The sequence below is a fragment of the Gossypium hirsutum genome, chromosome D11 (genome assembly GCF_007990345.1).
Source record: "Gossypium hirsutum isolate 1008001.06 chromosome D11, Gossypium_hirsutum_v2.1, whole genome shotgun sequence".
In the NCBI taxonomy this organism is placed as follows: Eukaryota; Viridiplantae; Streptophyta; class Magnoliopsida; order Malvales; family Malvaceae; genus Gossypium; species Gossypium hirsutum.
Window position 1 is genome coordinate 57790512 of NC_053447.1, and position 16829 is coordinate 57807340.

The 16829-nt window shown below is 32.4% G+C and overlaps 1 long non-coding RNA gene and 1 pseudogene across 2 annotated transcripts; both read left to right on the forward strand.

Moving 5' to 3' along the window:
* The first annotated feature begins 3272 nt into the window (after positions 1-3272).
* Positions 3273-4903, forward strand: LOC121223331 (uncharacterized). Of its 2 annotated transcripts, XR_005920669.1 has the most exons (4): positions 3273-3573; positions 3662-3699; positions 3973-4052; positions 4322-4903. It is a non-coding gene; the product is annotated as an uncharacterized lncRNA (long non-coding RNA). The 2 variants fall into 2 exon arrangements; XR_005920670.1 differs by lacking the exon at positions 3662-3699.
* An 8306-nt stretch (positions 4904-13209) lies between these two features.
* Positions 13210-14374, forward strand: LOC107926768 (histone H1-like; annotated as a pseudogene).
* The last annotated feature ends 2455 nt before the right edge of the window (positions 14375-16829 follow it).

Consider the following 16829-nt stretch of genomic DNA (forward strand, 5'->3'; position numbering starts at 1 on the left):
ACATAATAAAAGGTTCCATGCGTGCCCAAAGACATAAAACAATTACTTGGGAGTTGTTTCAAGCAAATGTACATTCTCCCTATCACATGCACATGTTGCTATTAGTTGTCTGTTTTGGTTCGTGTTAACATGTGTCTTTGATATGTATTGCATGTATATTTTTTTAGATAAAAGTTTTATTATTTTTCCAGAAAATAATATCTTTAAACAGTTTTACTTTTTTCAGTTTTACTATTCTGAAATCTGGAACTGATACATTTTTTTTTGTTAGGCGCGAAAATAGAAAAATCTACTTTAACTTCCATTCATAATTTGCTTGTACATCAGATGGATGTAAAAACAACTTAAATGGTGATTTACATGAGGAGATCTATATAGAGCAATCTCTAGGATTTGTGGCACCTGGTATGGAAGATAAAGTTTGCAGGCTTAAAAAATCTCTATACGATCTCAAACAAGCTCCAAAATAATGGTATGAGAAATTTCATGAGACTATTCTCAATTTTGGTTTTATAGTTAATGGTGCAGATACATGTGTGTATTCTAAAATGTTTGGTTCTGATTGTGTCATCATAAGTATGTATGTAGATGACATATTAATTTTTAGTTCTAATATATAAGCCATTAATAAAACCAAGAAATTCTTATCTACTAGATTTGAAATGACTGATTTGGGAGAGGTAGATGTAATCCTAGGAGTTAAGGTTACAAAATCAAAAAAGGAATTTTCATTAAACCAATTTCACTATATAGAAAAAATGTTAAAAAAAAGTTTAATAGTTTTGATGTAATCCTTGTGCGAACTACTTATGATTCTAGCATACATCTGCTAAAGAACAGAGAAAATAATGTTTCTCATTTAGTGTATGTTAAGATTATTAGAAGTGTTATATTCTTGATGAACTACACTCGACCAGACATTACTTATGCGGTTAATAGATTAAGTAGATATACACATAATCCAAGTAATGAGCATTGGAATGCTTTAAAGCATTTGCTTAAATACCTTAAAGATACTATAACTTGGGAGTTAGAATTTTTCGGGTACCCTGAGTCCTTGAAGGCTATTGTGATGCAAACTGGGTAATTGATAATGATGAGACAAGTGGGCATATCTTTACTTTGGGTGGAGCAGCCATTTTGTAGAAGTTTGCTAAACAAACCTGTATTGCTCGCTCCATAATCGAGTCAGAGTTTATAACTCTTGACTTAGCTGACAAAAAGCCGAGTAGCTTAGGAATCTACTTACAGAGATTCCTTTATAGGAAAAACCAGCACCTCCCATATATTTATTATGTGACTTGCAATCCGCAATTTGTGTTGTTAAGAGTCAAGTTTACAATGGTAAGAAAAGACATTCGAATAAGACATGAATCTGTTAGACATTTAATAAAGAATGGAGTACTCGCTTTGGAGTACATGAGGTTTGAAAGGAATCTAGCTGATCCACTAACCAAATGGTTAAGTAGGAAAATGGTTCTTGATTTGTTGAGGAGGATGAGTCTTAAGCCTAGTGGTTGAGGAATCTATGGTGGATACCCAACTTAGGGCTAGTTTAGCATTGCTTTTGAGAAGTGCTTTTAAAAAGTGTTGTGGAAAAATGATTTTGAGAAGTACTTTTGAAAAGTTTGGTTTAAGATTTAAGTGTTTAGTATTGTTGTCAAAAAGTGCTTTTGAGAAATAAAATGTCTATTTTAGACATGGTGTTATAAAATAATAAATATGCATTTAAATAATGTTCAAATTAGTTACTATTATGATATCTAAGTAAGAATATAAAAAATAATTTATTATAATTTGTTGTTAATATTTTAATATATGAAATATAAATTTTAAATATTTTTAAAAAAAATTAATATTAATTATTTATAAAATTTAATTCGAATATATAAACTATATTTTAAATAATAAAATATAACCAATAAAAATTTAAAAATATAATATTATATATATAATAAATTTTAATAGGAAAATAATTACATACAAAATATAAATATTATATAAAATATATTATCAGGGTTAAAATTGTCATTTGGTCCAAAAGCACTTTTGTCAATAGCAAAAGCTAAAAAAATTTACTTTTACTTAAGTTCAAAAGCACTTTTTAAAAGCACTTCTGACTCCAAAAGTTGTTTGTTTAGTATTGCTTCTTGCTTGAAAAGTGCATTTGACCCCAAAAGCACTTTTGAAAAGCAATACTAAACAAAACCTTAGTTTCTAAGTTAAATCTAGTCAAATGAAACCATGGAAAGACTCATAGTATACATTTTACCTATCCCTATGGCGAATGATGTACATGTGTAAGGATGAGGTTTTACTTTTAATGAATTCATAGCCCAAAATTTGGGTGGTCCTATTGGGATGGACTTGATGAATTCATTGAACTTAATTTTGAGAGGATGAGATTAATGAAAGCTCTTAATGATTTCATAGCCCTGATTTGGGTGGTCTATGTTGAGATAGACTTGATAAAATCACCTACGTAAGTGTGTAGGACTAGCCAACTTCTATGAGAAACATTTTGGGCAGTTTTTTAGAGCACTTACGAGTGTCCCGAGGTACATTGGCTAAAACTTGTTGAGTTATCGGGGAATATCAATTGGATCTGAGATTAGTTGTGTGTCATGAGTTAACTCCTATTTTAACAAGTTCAAGATTCGTTCACTTGTTAAAGAGAAGAATCACTTATTTCACTATGTACTAGTTCAAATCCACAAGATACTAGTGCTTAAGCAACTAATGTCATTGTTGCTCTTCTTCACGTTTTAACTAAAAAACTCTACTCTTTCTCGTGTTTACAAAATCTCCAAATTACTTTGAATTAGTGGGGGATTGATGGTAATGCAAAAGGTTGTTGTTAGTGGGTATACACCACATTGGTTAAGTACAAGCTATCAAAAGAGTTTTTATATAGCTTTACTTCTTGTTCTCATTGAGTAATTGGGCCATAGGCCTATCACACACGCGCACCGCCGCCGCCCACCCGTTTGTGTTAATGTTAACACGTACCACCTATATATGGATAAAATTTTTATTATTTTCCAGAACATAATATCTTTAAACAGATTTATTTTTTCCAATTTTATTATTCTAAAAAATCTAGAACTGATATATTTTTTTGTTGTTGGGTGCAAAAGTAGTGGGACAGTTTTAAAACTGTTCCTACATTTTTTACTCTTTTGACCCTGCCTATTTACCGTTTTGCCCTTTCGTTTCTAGCATAAATATAGAGTTGATTTCCTCATTTTTCACACAGAACAGAAAACACAATGCTCTCTAAAAAACACTTTCCTCCTCTTCCTTTCTTTTCGATTTCCTTATAAATTTTGTTGATTTTCCCCTAAATCACTTTAAAGAAAAATTTTGTCTAGGAGTTTGGGTTTTAAGCGAGGACCGACTGTGACCCTTCTAAACTTTCCTGAGAATTTATCCTACCGTGGTTTCCCTGAGAAGAGCAACACTAATCGAGTTTCATCTTCCTTATTCGGGTGTACAAATATCAAAGCACTATGTTAACCTTGGGGGACAACGTCTACTACAGGATTACACCGGTCAGGGCGAATTCGTTTCTAAGTTAGTGGGTTTACCATAGCACAATAAATTTTTGATTTCTTAATTCGTTATTTATTTTCCAGTCAATGCTAACATATTTGTTTTACAGTAGCTTATTTTCCAATAGTAGACCTAGATAATTAATAGGTAAGTTACCAGTTCCTGCAACCCGTATATTCATCACCCTCAAGATCAAAACCTACCAAAATGATGATTGATATAGAGAAGTTGATAGAAATATCAAGAGCAAGTTAAAAATTGGTTTAAATATGCCTAAGATCTCTGTTCTCTTTCGAAATTTAAAATTTAATCTCTATATTTTAATTTTAAGACATTAAATCTTTGTATTTTTTAGATTTGAAAATGTTGATCCAATTATTAACTCCGTTTACTTCCCGTTAAAATTTTCATGGTATAAAGGATATTCTTCACGTGCTTAGGGACTGCCCAATTGCGAAGGAAGTTTAGAAACAAGTTGTCCAATTCAGCCAGCATAACAGGTTCTTCTCTGGATCTATACATGATTGGTTTACTTCTAATCTTGGTTGTCATGTGAATGTACTTGGTAGAGGGGTTACGTGGTCTTGCATGTATGGTCTTTTTTATTAGAGAACTAGGAAAAACAGGGATTTGTTTATATTCCAAGGCTTAACTTGGACGGGTAATGAGATTGCCAAGGTTTCATTTAATTGGGCAAAGCAGTATGAGTTAAGCCTTTTGGGAGTCCAGCACACTAGCCATCTTACTGATTCACATGTTGCCTTGGAAGGAACGTGGGTGAATTTATCCATTGATGGAGCAATGGCAAGAGATAACTGGAATGCTTCGACAAGTGGTGTGCTGCGAGATCAGTATGGAAATTGGATCTTGGGGTTTAGACATTATTTGGGAGGATGTACAGCTTTTGAGACTGAATTATGGGGCATTTTAGATGGCCTTCTTATTCTACTTAACAAAGGTATCACAAGGGCCATTATTCAAACATATAACCTGGAAGTGGTTAGAGTTTTGTAAAACAATGCTATGGCGGATTCAGGAATCATTATGATTAGGAGGATCCAACGGATTATGAGAGCTGAAGGACAATGGCGGATAAGATATATTCCTATAAAATGTAATCTAGTTACCGATTGTCTAGTCAAGTTGAGTTTAACATTGGGATCAAATCTACAAGTTTTTAATATCACACCGATTGAGGTCTCGGAGCTCCTTCAACGGGACAAAACTAATAAATTTTTCACTCAATTTAATTTGATGTAACTTTCTTCCAATTTATTACCAAAAAAAAAACATAAAAAGAAAGAAAAAAGGTTCTGCTCCCTTCTAGAATAACGCATATTCACATACTCCACCCCAAATCATGTAGATATTTATTCTCCCCAACCTCAAGCAATACGTGGGTTAATCTCTTGCAGTACTGAACTGAAGATACTGAAATCAAAGGGTTTTGGCTGGATTTTCGAAGTACACCCTCAATATTCTTCAAAGGGTTTTGGTTTATATTTTTTTGAAATTTTAAAATTTATTTCCTATATTTTCATTTTGAGACACTGATTTTTTTGATTTTTTATTTAAAGTTAATATTGTTAAAGGTAAAATAACCTTTTTTAGGCCTCAATATTTACATTTTTCATCAATTTGGTCCTTACCCTTTAAAGGTACGTAATTTTTTTTAAAATTAATTTTTTTTCATATTTTAGCTAAAGAGAATAAAAATAAAATTATAACTTTTTAAAAGAAAATTTTAAAACTTTTTAAAAATGAAAAAAATGAAAAAAAATAATAACACTTTAAAATTCAAAAAATTTAAAAATATAAACAAAAGTTCTAAAATTCAATCTTATCTAAACTAGACCGACTTGGACCAGGATTCGGTTAGCTATCGATCTGGTAAGAGGTGAAAAATTGGTTGACTCGTAAACCGATATGGCTGAGTTGAATTGATTTTGAACTAGTTTGAGAAATTGATTCCTAGAGAGACCAATTCAACCGATTAAAAACAAATAAATTATTAAAATTATAAAAATATATATTTAAAAGTATAAAAACCGGTTCAATTGTCAGTTCAATTTATTTTTAAACCAATTTAATCAGCTTGTATTGGTTTACAGGTCAACTAGTTTTTTTACCTCTCATCGGACCGGTATTCTAGTCGATTCTCGATCCAATTGGTCAGTCCAATCCAATTTAGATAACATTGAATTTTAGAATTTTTTTATATTTTAAAAATCATTTTTATTTTTTGAATTTTAATTTTGAATTTTTTTCATTTTTCATAATTTTTTATTATAACATTTTTTATTTTTATTTAAAATATAAAAAAATAAGGATCCGTTTTTTCACTGAAAATGGCTTCAAGAAAATGACTTACTTTTTTTTGCAAAAGCTAATATTTTCTTGTGTTTGAATGAATCTGTGTAAAATATTTTATGTTATTTGACAATTTTCTTGAAAATATTTCATAAAAGTTGTTTTCAATTAAACAAACATACATTTGAGATTTTTTTTTATATTTTTATCGTATAATTAAGTTTATTTTATATCTATAAATTTATATTTTACATTGTTCTTTGTAAAACAAACACGACATAAATATATTTGTTATAAAATATATATAATGCAATTTCCTTTTAACAATCGAAATTTATTTTATAATTAGAAAATATTTTGTAATAATAAATGTCATATATAAACTTAATAATAAATAATGCTTAATTAAAACTTAATTTAAATTACATATATGACATATATGAGAGTAAATATTGACACGCTATAGTTGTAAGGAATAAATGAAGCTAAGTATTATTTAAACATTATATAATTAAAATATTCATATTTTATACTAGGTTAAAATATGTCATAAGTCCTTATACTCTTCGTAAATTTGAAATTTAGTCCATGTACTTTTATTTTTGGGTAGTTCTACTTTTTAAATATCAAAATTCAGGTTCAACTCTTAGCATTATTAAAAATATTTTGTTAAATTCATGTTCATTATAACATCATTTTTTAGTTAACTGAATACATAGTGTTTTTTTATTTAAAAATGTGACATCAACAAAATTGGCAAAAAAAATTAACAATGTTAACAATTGGACTTGATTTTCAAATCTAAAAAACAGAGGGACTAAATTTTTGAAAATAAAAGTATAGGGACTAAATTCCAAATTCATGAAAAGTATATAGACTTATGGCATTTTTTAACCTTTATACTACAAAACATCTATTATTAATATATTTATAATTGTAATAAATATTTTTATTAAAATATTAATATTTAATATTTTTCAATAATATATGAAGAATATTATTTAAAGTTATTTTTAATTAATTATTAAAATAAAATCTAAATATTAAATAATTTATTAATAAATTATATTAATAAATTATTATATGATTAGATATAGATAATTAGATATGTATGTTTAATAATATTAAAAATTATAATATTTTATATTAATATTTTATTAGTTTTTAATATTTTTAAAAATAAACTTTTATTATTAATATAATAATATTAAGCTTGACTTAAATTAATTTTTATATAAAAGTAAAATCACTCATAAAGGAGCTTTGTTATGGAAAATGACTTAGCTTTTCAAGATGGTAAGTCATTTTACAGGAAAAAGTGTCTATTTTCCATTGACCTGTAAGTCATTTTTTGTTGACCAAGCTATTTTCCATGAAACAAACACAGAATAATGCAGAAAATATTTTTCAGAAGCCATTTTCAGTGAAACAAACGAAGCCTAATTTTTAAAATTTTCATGTGCTTTTAAAAGGTAAGGACCAAATTGATAAAAAAAAGTTATAAAGTTAAGGGCTAAAAAAGTTATTTTACCTTTGACATCGTTAACTTTAACGACAAAATTAGACAGAGAGACCAAAATTTTTAAATAAAAAAAGTATAATAACTTAATGTCTCAAAATTAAAGTATAGAGACTAAGTTTCAAATTTCAGCATATTTAATTCTATTTTTTTATAAGGACTTTTTAACAAATATTAATTCTTGTGGAAATACAAATTCATTAACAGAAAAGCCATGTGGAAATATTTAATATAAATATGGAAAAGATAAACAAGTTAGTGATTCAAATTTTAAAAAATATAAAAATTTAATATCTCAAAAATTAAAGCATATTTAAACTTAAAAATTCAATTGTGGTAATTTAAATTAACAGTAGAATCAATTTTTTTGGCTCTAAGAACATGATCATGTCATTGGTGAATGGGAGATGCCACATTCAACAACCTTGATACTAGTGATTTTTATTGACCCTACAACTTATTTTCCCTTTAGTTGTAGTTTAGATAACGAGAAGATTGATAAGTTGAACATAACCTTCTTAACACCCTTAATGGTTTTGTTCCTCAATCATGATTATAATTTGCAAATTGCTTAAAGAAAAAAAACAATTAGTCACACCTAGAGTTGCTCATAGGCCGGGCCAAGCCAAGTAAAAAATTTAAGCTCATTTTCTAGGTTCAACCCGAAAAATGGGCCTAAAATTTTGTCCAAACTCGACTCGAACAAAAAAGTTAAAACCTGAGCCTAGCCCTACCCACCCGTATTAAAATTTTTTATATAAAAATAAATTTAAAAATATAATACATCAAACACATTAAAAACATTAAAATAAATGTTTTCCAACAAATGGAAAAAAATTAAAAATTACTTAAATAACACTAAGATAAGTGCAACTTAGCAAACAAATACCTCTAAAATAGTAGCAAAATTAATAATAAACCAAAATTTATACAATATCCGAACAATAACAACAAAATAGTAACAATATAATAGCAAAATGATAGCAAAACAATGAAAAAAAGTATTAAAAAATAGCAGCAATATTTTTTTTGCAAATTAAGGTTAGGCCGGGCCAAACTCGGGCCAAAAAAAGCTTACCCAAGGTCTGGCCCGTGTCACACCTGGCTACCTTTAAACGAACCTTTAAGGGTTTAATTGAAAGACACCAAAAGCTGGCGGTCTCTACTGAAAAATCAGGAAAAGATAGTAACCGAAATTGGATAGGGTTGAGAACCAAGTCTGGTTCGATTGGATTAGAACCAGTCGGTCCCTTAGTGGAGGGACAAAATGATTATAGATGAATGGTTGTGATGAGGTGAAAGGTCGTGTATGAGGGGTTATATACATAGTTGGGGAATAACTTCTTGGGGGGATTCAACTCCATCCTATTTCATTTTCCATTCTTCTTCATCTTCTTCCTAGGTTGCTTTAAATAATAGATGGTTAAGGAAGGCTCTACATGGAACGATAATCATAAGGTTTAAATAGGAAAAATAGAAATTCCAGTAAGGTGGTAAGGCCCTAAATCCTTTAGTATATGTAAGACTTATAAAACAAAATTAAGAGTTTTCATAATCATTTTAAGGGTTCTGCATGTTTCTGGAAAATTGAGGTTTAAAGTGAAAACACTAGGTTTAACCCAGGATTTGATTGACATCTTAGCTATTAGGAGAATGAAAGCTTTGACATTAAGGAAAGCTAAGCGAACAAGGCAAATAAGCATTAGGTGAGTATCTGCACTTTGTCTACTGATTGCTATATGCAATTATGAGAAATTACCATGTTAATGTTGATAGTAAACGTAGATGATTGTTGAATGAATATCTGGCATAGTGCATTGCTTAATGATGTTCTGCATGGTATGTATGATTAGAGCATGCATAATATGAAAGGGGTGACTAGCTATGGGTTAGGCAAAGTTAAGAACAAGAAAAAGGTATGAATTTGATAGATACCGCCATACAGTCTTACTGAGTGCAAACCTTGATGTGCAAAGCTCCAAGCCTTGTGGAAGGAACACTGCGGTGTTCGAGTATCAATGTGTAGGATGGTGAAATAGAGAAATGGAGAAATGGATGGAAAAAAATGGGATGAGTGAATAAGAAAGATCATGGTTGGGCTATGGGACCGATCGGAGGCTATACGTTTGAGATGAGTATAACCATAGCTGAAAGATGCTATCGCATCATGACGAAAATGAGTAAGACCATGGCTGAAAGATGCTATGGCATCATGGTAAATGGGATTAAAGTCATGGCTAAAAGAAGCTATGGCATCATTTGATAGTCCACTAGGACCTTAAACGTAGGAAACATATAAGGTGTAAGACCATAGTTAGACTATGCCAACCTAGGTAGTCCATCGGGACAATAAACACAAGGTTATATTGAGTAAGACCATAGTTGAAAGATGTTATGACATCAAAGGATAATTTGATGGTATAATGAGTAAGACCATAGCTGAAAGATGCTATGACATCATAGATAATTCGATGGGACATTAAACATTAGATAGTCCGACGATATGTTAAAATGGGAGAGTCTGTCGGGACTACAAATACGGGTGGAAAATCAAGATAGTAATTGTGGGAAATCCCACCACTAAGGAAAATGGTTGGAAGAAAAAGGTAAGAAATGGTAAACGATAGCTAGCCAACAGACTATTGGGAAAATAGTTAAATATGGAAAAAAGAAAAGTAGAAAGAGAAACAGATCGCTAAAACAATAATTGTGGATGTCGAAAAAGCTTTAAGAAGGGTAAACTGATGTGAATCAAATGTGTGAATTGTTGCATCAACAGTGCGTTGTGTATAAGCAAATAAAAGAGAGAGTAATTAGAGGATCGTATATATGGATCCGCCATTAAGAACCGCTATAGGGTGCTCAGAGAGAACCTGTAGGGTAGTAAAGTGAGACAAGGAAAACAAGTTTGGTCTACAAGAAAAAAGGGGTTGGTTAGAATCTGTTGACAAAGAAGGATATACAATATGATAGAAGTGTATGTCAAGACTATCCCTCTTAAAGGAGAAACCATTGAGAAATTATCAATCAAATGGTGAGCTATACGAGGATGCAGTATGGAAGAGAAATTGTGAACTCAAATGGTCACACAACGATATTCAGTTGAGTACGAAAGGCCATAATGGCTTGTAGCAGAATGGCGTGCTATGCTTAAGGGTAAGGTAAAGCTACTAAAGCGGATTACAAAAAATTAATTCGATCACTAATTAAATTAAGTAGGATTTAGTCCGCCAGGGTGGAATGGGACCATGTTAGTTATGCCAATGAATGGAAGGTGAGTAAGTCATATGAGATTATGATAAGGAAAAAGTCTGTCATGGACTAAATTGATATGGAAAGATAGCCAAAAGGAAAATACCCATGGGCTATTAGTAGGGTAGATTATATGATTACCCTTTTAAAACATGGTGGAAAGAAGATTCCCCTCTCTAAAAAAGAAGAAGGAATACGGGTAAAGGTAAGGATGGGGTTCGCGAAAATGGCGAGACAACCAAAGGAACAGTCAAGGCTGATTGAAGGCCGATAGGATGGCCGAAAGCCAATCACTCAACGATCTATCCACTAGTGGATAAGACTGGGAATAAGAAAAGTCCACTATGATGAGTTTAAGATAAGTTACCCGCACAAGCAGAGAGTTATATGTTTCTAGTTTCTTTAAATTTAAACCCCTAAAAGACGGGGTAGAATGGGACCATGTTAGTTATGCCAATGAATGGAAGGTGAGTAAGTCATATGAGATTATGATAAGGAAAAAGTCTGTCATGGACTAAATTGATATGGAAAGATAGCCAAAAGGAAAATACCCATGGGCTATTAGTAGGGTAGATTATAGGATTACCCTTTAAAAACATGGTGGAAAGAAGATTCCCCTCTCTAAAAAAGAAGAAGAAGGAATACATGTAAAGGTAAGGATGGGGTTCGCGAAAATGGCGAGACAACCAAAGGAACAGTCAAGGCTGATTGAAGGCCGATAGGATGGCTGAAAGCCAATCACTCAACGATTTATCCACTAGTGGATAAGACTGGGAATAAGAAAAGTCCACTATGATGAGTTTAAGATAAGTTACCCGCACAAGCAGAGAGTTATATGTTTCTAGTTTCTTTAAATTTAAACCCCTAAAAGACGGGGTTAAATTTCAAGTAATATAGGAACTCACTAAGTTCACCTAAACTTATCAAAAAGTGGTATGTGTTTCGTAGGAAATGCGGAATGAATGACTCGAGGAAAGGACTAAGCCAGATCATGTTTAATCAATAAATCATTGTAGGATTAAGTTATGCAAATAAGAAGGGGGAACCTTTGGGGACTTTGCCAAGGGGACGATTATATTGTATTTATTTAGAATCCTTAGAGCCGTAGTTGGGACAACAAACTTATTTGGAAATTTTTGTCTCTGATTTAAGTTTACTTTTGTAATAGGTAATATGATTTTTTTTTAACTTAGTGAGATCGTATGGTGATTGGGTCGGGTGGGGGTGTTATAGCCTGTTTAGAAAAATAGGCCTTATTTTTTTGTCCAAACCTATTTTTTGGGCCTATATTTTTTCCCAAATTCTCTTACTTTTCAGGTGAGCTTTCGGGACGGGTCGAGTGGCCTAACCTATGGACAAGTCTAGTCACACTTATATTCAACATAAAATCCTCAATCCAATCACTATTTTCATTTCCCAAGAGACCATCAGTAGAAGCCATCTAGGAGCCAAGCTTAACTATTCCATCTATATTCAAGAGACAAACCCCAACAAGGGGTTTGTTCCACTGAACCTATTGCGACCCTCAAGCAATCCTTGATGCAGCAGGGCTCGTAGCTTTACTAATATTTGTTGCAAAGGGTAAAAGTACCAAGAAATCCCTGTACTTAGAGACGGATTGCATTTCGACCCTTCTACTGAAAAAGTAGGCAAATTAACCTTTATACATTTTGAAAAGTGCAAATTAGCCCCTCTGTTAAAAATTTTCTATTAAATAATGATGTGGAACATGCTAAAAAGATTTTGTTAACATCTATTTGACATGGTTAATATGAATATTTTTTGAACAATCTCATTATAGGTTCTGATTATATCTGTTTTTCTCACACAATGCCTAGAATTGCCCATAGCCCCTCCCAAACCCATAAATAGGAGGATAATGCGTTTTAGCGCACTCGAACCCATATCCTCCTACATTAGCAGCAATACTCATGCCAATCAAACTAAGACCCAATCGACAGTTAATATGAATTGTTTGTTTAAAATGATTTTATCAATTTAATTTTAATACCATAAATTATCGCTTAAGTTATATAAAAATCGTTCAACTTAGGTTATCTTACGATTATAGTTTTGAATCCATTTATTATTGGAGTTTTGAAATTGTTCAACCACATTACCACAATACAATCCTAAAATTACATATGATTCAAAAATCCCAATTTATTAAGCAAAATTCTTTAAAAGTATGTTAGAATTTCATCACAAAAAACCCTAATTTTGACCACTTCTCTCTCAGTTTTTTTAATTAAGTTTCCCAATTAAACACTCATTGGATCCCAACTTAGAAATTGACTCGATTACCATAAAAGCATATAAAGAAAAATACAATTCCCAACTCTCATTTTCAACCTTAAACCTCAAAGACTACTTTCCTTTTGCCCTTCACGATCCGCACCTTACCCAAATTCCTTATCTCAACCGTTAATAATATTCCAATCTAATGGCCAAAATTTAAACTTTTGAATAGCGATTTTGATCTGCGTCATTTCCTTTTCCACCAATAAGCTTTCTCTATTTCCCTTGTAAACTTCCCTCCTTAATTATCAATAATAAAATCAATATAATCCAAATGAAGAAAAAAAATTCAAATATTTTACACCTCGTAAATTTTATTTGTGGAATCATGGCCACCGCTACCGCCTCCGCCGCAACTTCTGTCGCGAAGAAGAAAACTGCTAGTGCTAAGAAGCCGAGATCTGCTTCTTTACATCCTCCTTTTCTTGAGGTATTTTCTCCCTCTAGGAACCCTAGGTTATTCTCTCTTTGGAATTTTGTTCGGCTTTTAATCTGATTTTTGTTCATGATTGATTTCTGCAGATGATATCTGATGCGATCATTTCGTTGAAAGAGAGAACAGGATCGAGCCAATATGCCATCGCAAAATTCATTAAAGAAAAGCATTAGCAGTTGCCCTCGAATTTTCAGAAGATTTTACTCATTCAGGTGAAGAAATTTGTTGCTTCAGGGAAGCTTGTTAAAGTCAAAACTTCCTACAAGCTCCCTCTGGCCTCCGTCGTTGCTAAAAAGCCTGCCACCGCGAAGCCAAAAGCTACCTCTGCTGCTATTAAACCAAAGCCTATGGTAGTCAAAGCCCCGGCAAAACCGAAAGCAAATTCAAAAGTCGCAACGTCTGTGAAGGCAAAGGCCAAAGCTGTGGTGAAACCTAAGCCTAAAGCTAAAGCAGTGACGAAGATGGTTAAAACGAGTTCAACGGGGAAGAAAGGAAAGGCTCCGGCAAAGAAGAAACCGGTGGTGGCGAAGAAGCCGAAGAGTGTGAAATCGCCGGCTAAGAAAGTAGCTAAGAAGGCAACGAAATGAGGGGAAAAGAATTGACGGTTTTGTTTTGTAGAGTAGGTGTGAATTCGATGATGAAGTAAAGGTAGTTCTCAGATTGTAATCTTATATATAACTATGTAATTTTTTCTTGTAATTATATTTTTAAAGTTCTGTCTTTTTTATTATTTAATTAATAATTTAGGTTGTGATTTGAGCTTTGATTTGGTTGTTTGATGAAAAATTGTTGTTGATCTTAATTGTTTTTCTAATATCAAATTTGGAATTGCCCAAAACATCTTTTTTTTTCTAATTTTTTTGGGTTTGCTGGGATCATCCATCTCAATTTCATTCGTGTCTGGATATTAGGGGAAATGATGAATTAAAGGCAGAACCCATATCCACTTCTCTTCAAACTATTGTATTATGCTTATTTCAATAAATCATTTCTGATATTAACTATTTTCATGATTCTTTTTCTATGAAAAACTACCATAAAATAGCTATAAATTTTCAAGATGACTTCAGTTGCACAATATTATTTTTGATTTGAGGAAAAAAGTTGAAGTTCACGTGATTTTATCACGTTAGATTTGAGGAAAATATCCAGCAACTTTTTTTTATAATAGTTTTATTTGTCTATTTTAAAAAAAGAGTCGAAGTTAACATGTTTATCTCCAGCTTTGTGCTATATTCATGTTATTTTGGCCCACACATTGATTGGTCGGGAGGAGAGTACGGGGGTTATCAGTACTTTGAACACCTATTTCTTATAGAGTATGGAGACACGTCACTTGATTGATGTCGCTTATTTCGTGGCCCATTGTTGTAGCCTTTAATCTGATCCACACAGGAACGGCCCTATCTGTATGGGTCCTTACGTGACTCGTTTGATGAGGTACTTTGGGCTTCTCGACATTCCGGAGCAAATTTCATCCTTCACTTTGGTGGGCCAGATGGTCCCATAGAGGTTATTGACACTACACTAGAACAGGCCTTTAGCGGCGTTTTAACACAAAACGCCGTAAAAAACCGAGCAATAGCGGCGAGTGAAAAAAAACGCCGTAAATTATAGGCAACAACGGCGATTTACCAAAAGCGCCGCAAAAGAGTTAGGTAAACGGCACCGTTTTCTTTGTCAGCTTCAAAGACATTAGTGGCGCTTTAAACCAAACGCCGCAAAAGTGAAGCATTAGCGACGCTTTTAAAGAATCGCCGCAAAACTGATTAACAGACGACGTCGTTTTGGTTTACGTTTGATTGCATTAGTGGCGTTTAGGAAGAATTGCCGCAAAAGATCATGTATTAGCAGCGCTTTCCCCAAAGCACCACAAAAGTTCTTACCGAACGACGTCATTTCATGTTGAGTTTTAGACACAATAGTGGCGCTTTTATAGAAGCGCCGCTGAAGTCAATCATTAGCGGCGCGTTAGAGGAAGCGCCGAAAAATGTCTTAAGCATGAGCCGTCTTAGGGACAATAGTGGCGGCGCTTTACTGAATCGCCACAAAAGATTTTACCGAACGAAGTCGTTTTGATCTTGTTGAGTTTTAGACACAATAGTGGCGCTTTAAAGAAATCGCCGCTAAAGTCAATCATTAGCGGCACTTAAGAGGAAGCGCCGCAAAATGTTTTAAGCATACGACGTTGTTTCCTGTTGTGCTTAGGGACATTAGTGGCACTTTGTGAAAAACGCCGCAAATGTCAAGCACTAGCGGTAATAGTTTTAGGCAAACGACGTCGTTTTATTTTTCAAATTTAGAGATATTAGTGGCGCGTAGCTATAAACGCCGCAAAATTCAATAATTAGCGGCGCTTTTACGTTGCGCCGTAAAATTTTTAAGCGAACGGAAACGTTTTGTTGTTAAGGTTTAGTTACATTAGCAGCGCAACTTTAAAAACGCCGCAGATGTCAAGCAAACAGCGTCGTTTAACATAAAGCGCCGCAAATATATTTAAGCAAACAGCGTCGTTTTGTTGTGGAGGTTTAGAGACATTAGTGGCACTTTATTGTAAGCGCCACAAGTAAAAATAAATTTATTTTAGGTTTAAGTGTTTAGTATTTAAGGTTTAATTTTTATAGTTTACGGTTTTAGGATTTATGAAGTAATGTTTATTATATTGGGATTAGAGTTTTAAGTTTAGAGTTCATGATTTACCGTTCGTGGTTTATGGTTTAGTGTTTAGGGGTTAAGAGCATATGGTTTAAGGGTTATGGGCTTAGGGTCTAGGGGGTAGTGGCTTAGGGTTTTGGGTTTAAGGGTTTATAGGTTAGGGGTTTATGGGTTTATGGGGTTTTGTGGTTTAGGGTTTAGGGTTTAGGGTTTAAGATTTATGATTTTAGGGTTTATAATTTATGATTTACGGTTTTAGAGTTAATTTAGGGTTTATAGCTTAGAGTACATGTTTAGGGTATAAAGTTTAAGGTTTATGGATTAGTGTTAAGAGTTTAGTGTTTACGATTTATGGTGTAGGTTTATGGTCTAGTGTTTATTGTTTAGGGTTTAAGAGGTTAAAGTTTAAAGGTAACGGGTTTAGAGTCTAAGGGTTAAGGGCTTATGGTTTAGGGTTTAAATTTTATTTTTCTACATTTAAGGGTTATGCTAAAAACATAGAAAAATATATGTTAAAAATAGAAAAAAATAAAATAGTATTATTTAAAATAATTTGAAAATAATTTTAAGTTTGACCAGTAGTGGCGTTTTTCGAGAAAACGCCACAAATATTCATTGAAAGATAGCAAAACGGTTTCGTTTTGTCTGATTTTTTTGTGGCATTTTTTCTAAAATGCCGTAAAATGAGTTATATTAGTGGCGTTTCTACGAAAAACGCCGCAATTATGTTTTTTGTCTTTGTTAAACGTTGTCATTTTTATCTATGTTTTCAGTGGTGTTTTTTCCAAAACGCCGCAATATGATATG